Source organism: Trachymyrmex septentrionalis, unplaced genomic scaffold (genome assembly GCF_001594115.1).
Source record: "Trachymyrmex septentrionalis isolate Tsep2-gDNA-1 unplaced genomic scaffold, Tsep1.0 scaffold108, whole genome shotgun sequence".
Taxonomy (NCBI): domain Eukaryota; kingdom Metazoa; phylum Arthropoda; class Insecta; order Hymenoptera; family Formicidae; genus Trachymyrmex; species Trachymyrmex septentrionalis.
The window spans coordinates 753,761-758,229 of record NW_017304207.1 but is presented as its reverse complement, the minus strand read 5'-3'; positions in this window follow the sequence as shown (position 1 = coordinate 758,229).

Below are 4,469 nucleotides of genomic sequence, written 5' to 3'. Positions count from 1 at the left end.
ACATGATTTTAGAAATTCGTGTCATATCAACGCCATATATTTGATATATCATCTAACATTACTTGTACATTATTATGACAAAGTTATAATGAGCAATTACTAGAAAAAGTTTATTTTTCGTAAATAGAGTTGTTGATAAAATGATTAAAATTGATTAAAAATGATTAAAATGTGCAAAACGTTAAATTCGAATATAATAGTTGTTTTCTATTTACACTCGAGTGATACTAAGTCTGAAGTGATTTGAGTATTTTATATTCAAATAATGACATTACTACTTGCTTATTTTGATAAAAAGTTATCGTATACACTAACGAGATATTAAAGCCATGTTACAAATGAAGACATATATACATAGATCAAGTATTGTAGAATGCGTGTAAAGCGAAGAGCACAGACTCTTGCATAACTCATAAAACATAAAATATAAGAAATTCAATCAATTAAAGTTCTTTATTTCATGAAAAAGAAGAAAACGAAACTTCGATCGGTACATTTTCTTATGCATTACGTGTTATGCAAAAGTCTGTGCTCCCCGCTTAAGCGTGCAGGCAAAAAATAAAAAACGTTTTAGTGTAAAATAAAAATAGTATCCCATAATTGTTTACATGAAAATATTAGATTCGTGTAATGAAAATGAATGCAATTACATTTAAAAAAATTCTTAATTAAAAATAATGATAACACAAAATGTTTTTATATGTAGGTTTGCTATTATCTATATATATCATTTTATTACTCATAAATTTTCGGATAATTATTTAGAAGACGCACCTCACCTTCAATTTTAATAAAATTATACTTATTTGTCGCATTTTTGCATGAAACAAAAGAATCTGGCAATAAAATGCCTAGTTTTGCAAACCGAGATATTAAGCGTTAAAATTAACAACATTGCAGTTAGGAAATCAACTTAATACAACGCTACATACACGTATTTTAGTCTGTATTTATTTAAACGTTACTTTACCTCCGATTTTAATGAAATTAGGCTCATTCGATGCATTTTTATTTAAAACAAAAGCCTGCTCTGTTCTTGCTATGAGCGAAAAGTTATAAACGATGAAAGGGAGCCGATTTGAATATTAATAAACAAACGTTAATATATCGCTGTAGAAGCAAGTCAGTAAAACGTATGCACACGTAGCTATAAAGCATGAAAATGTGATGGCAGCACATGCTGTGTGCAATTAGAGTATGTGCAATCGGAGCCTTTCCAATGCTCATAGTCCGTGCGCAATTAACAACACGACCTTACATCCGCTTACAATTAAATTTGATGTAAAGACGAAATAATAAATTTTTAGAAGTTTTAAAAAAGTAACCGAAAGAAAAAATCGAAGTCCTTAGGTGTACACTAGTGCTTGTACTGCTTGCACTGACTTCAGACCTAGTGCAACCAGTACAGTGAACTCGTGTTCTGTTGCACTGAAACAAAAAACAGTACAGTGAACACTGAGTTCTGTTGCACTGAAACAAAAAACACCGTCGCCATTTTGGGAATAGAAAACGCTTTAGTATACACTTTTTGAACTAGTGCAACCAGTGCATGAACAAAAAACAATGATTTTAATCTAGCTATCAATCGAGTAGGAAAACAAGCATCGTGTGCTACCGGGTTAAAATGCCTTTTCACGCTGACGCTCGACTCTTATTTTCAGCGCAAAATAGGTCACGTGACTTAAAATTGACATCAAAAATGAGCATCAAGTATAAAAAAGCACCTTTAAGCCTACGGCACATTTTCTGCTGGATTGTTAGCTGAATTAGAATCACCATATTGGCTGCAATACTGGCATTGATAACACCGCAGCCAATACGGTGGCAAGATTCTAATTAAGCTAGCAATCCAGCAGGAAAACAAATATTGAGTGCTTTTCAATTACTTAACACATCTTAACACAAACGTACACAGGAATGCACGAAGTATAACATTGTGCACGATTCAATTGGAACAGAATGTGCACGCTGTGCACAGTTAAGATTTGTTTCGAATAAAATTTAATTAAATGTAGCTTTTTCTGCCTGTTTTAAACAAAAAAAAGTAAAAGTGCCGGCCATTCAACATCTTTCAACTTATAGCCGCCAAGTTAGTAACATGTAATTGTCACTAGGAAATCGATTCTGTATCTTAAAACAAGGTGAAAATTACAAAAGTGAACAAATTTACTAGAATACTGATAATTTCATTGGTCAACACCTAGTAAATTTGCTCACTTTTGTAATTTTTACTTTGATTGAAGATACAGAATCGACTCTCAGAAAACACAAGCTTACACAGCCCTCGGCTGAGTACAAATGTGTATAGTACTCCGTTCAACGAGAGAATAACCTCGGATCGGACAAAAACTCGTCTGTTTTGTGCAGATCTTCACAGTGTTGTACAGCGTTACATTAGATGCATCTAGAAGCACGGCCGCTCACTGAGCGCTCATTGAGCTTTTGTACCTGTTTGGTATATATTTTTAGATCTAATGAAATATGCCAATCAGATGCAAGAGCTCATTAAGCGCTCAGTGAGCGATCGTGTTTCTGGATGCATCCAGTGACTGCGTTCAGAAAACTCAACAGTTGAGTGAGCGAGTTTAAAACAACAAAGCGGTTAAATATGTTTATCGAGCGATTGAATATGATTAATTGGATCTATAAGTAACAACCAATTATGCTCATTTGCTCGGCGAGCAGATTATCCGTTTGTCAACTTGAACGCGCCCAATACTACGACCGCTCATTGAGCGCTCAATGAGCTTTTGTATCTGTTTGGTCTATATTTTTAGTTCTAACGGAATATGGCAACCAGATGCAAGAGCTCACTGAGCGCTTAGGGTATATTCACACAAATTTGCATAGTCACGTATGCATAATAAAAATTATTCAATCACATTTTATGTCAGTCTTTAGATGAGAAATGCGAGTGGATAATTTTTTTATGCATACGTTTATACGGCTATACAAGTTTGTGTGGACATACTCTCACTTTCCACCAAACAAGGGTTTAAATAGGATCTGAATGTAAATAAGAACCAACCAACTACAGTTGAGCATTCCCCTCGACTGTGACGATGCCGTTCCATGTACACAAAATCGAAATAACGGAACGAATTTTTACTAGAAAATTGGGTTCACTAGAATTTCGTAAGAAATTTCTCTACCATGTAGCCGGAACGAAATGGAAACAGATGGAATATCGCCTCGGTCGCAAGCTAATTTCGTTGTTTTAATGCGACTAAAAAATATAATTGCATAATTTGTGCAATTATTTTATCTATATCATTACTTTGAATACTTAAAAATACTGAATTATAAAAGTAAGATATATTTTGTTATCAAAATTCCATTGCTTTCCAGCTAAATGAGAAGGGTAGAGAACATTTTTTCAGAACGGAGTAGCATGTTCAGCTGACTTGGTTGAATCTAAAAATTGAAACAAATATTCAGAAACTTTTTTTGTAAATTTACAACAATGGATGAAAAAGTAGTGTTATTACTAATGTTAAAATTATTGCGAAAAGTAAGAAATGTGCCAAGTTGGCGTGCTATTCCGATATTTAAGAGTATGCGAAAATTTTATTTTGTTTATAACATTTTATTCGAACAGCAGAAATATTACGGAACGGAATGCTAGTGAACTCATTTTTAATAATGTCTGTTCTATAATAGGATCGCAAGTCATAAGCAGTAAAAAATTGGCCAATCACAGTTAAGTGTAAAAAGAATAATCAACTATGATTGGTTAATTTCTTACGGCTTATCGTTTACGACTCTATTGTAGAACAGACCTAAGAAATCCGTTCCGTTGTTCCGATTCCGTTATGCATTGTCTACAATGGGCAGTAGCAGTAATGGATTAAGGAGTAGGCGTAGAAATCAACAAATCATAGTCAAATGTGAGAAGGATAATTAACTATCATTGGTCGATTTCTACGCCTACTTTTTAATCCACTACTGCTATTGTCCATTGTAGACTATGTACTCGTATTACATGGAACGGCATCCTAACAGGAGAATACTCGACTGTAGTTGGTTGGTTCTTACATTCTGATCCGGTTAAACCCTCGGTGGAAATTAAACCACTGAGCGTAGTATCACTATTGTAGTATCACAATATGTATAGTAGCGCAACTCTCCTGATTTTATGTTGGCCAAAATGGATTACGTATGCGTGAAATAAGTAAGTTGCCCCGTCTCTTTTCCTCCCTTTTTTTATTGTTCTCTTTCTTTTTCTCTCTATTTAAATAAGCGTTTCAATGTTCCACTTAAACATTTGTTTTTCAAGCATACATAGTTCAAAGTAGAATTTTAGAGAAAAGTGTTACGTGTATTGTCCATTTGGTGAAATGTGTGAGAAATCTCGAGAGATTGATCTAATTTTTATGAAAAAGTGATAAAGTGAAAAAATAAACAAAAAGTAATATAGAAAATCGAGCAAAAAGGATTTCTTTTCATTTATTGTATTTTAAACTTATTTT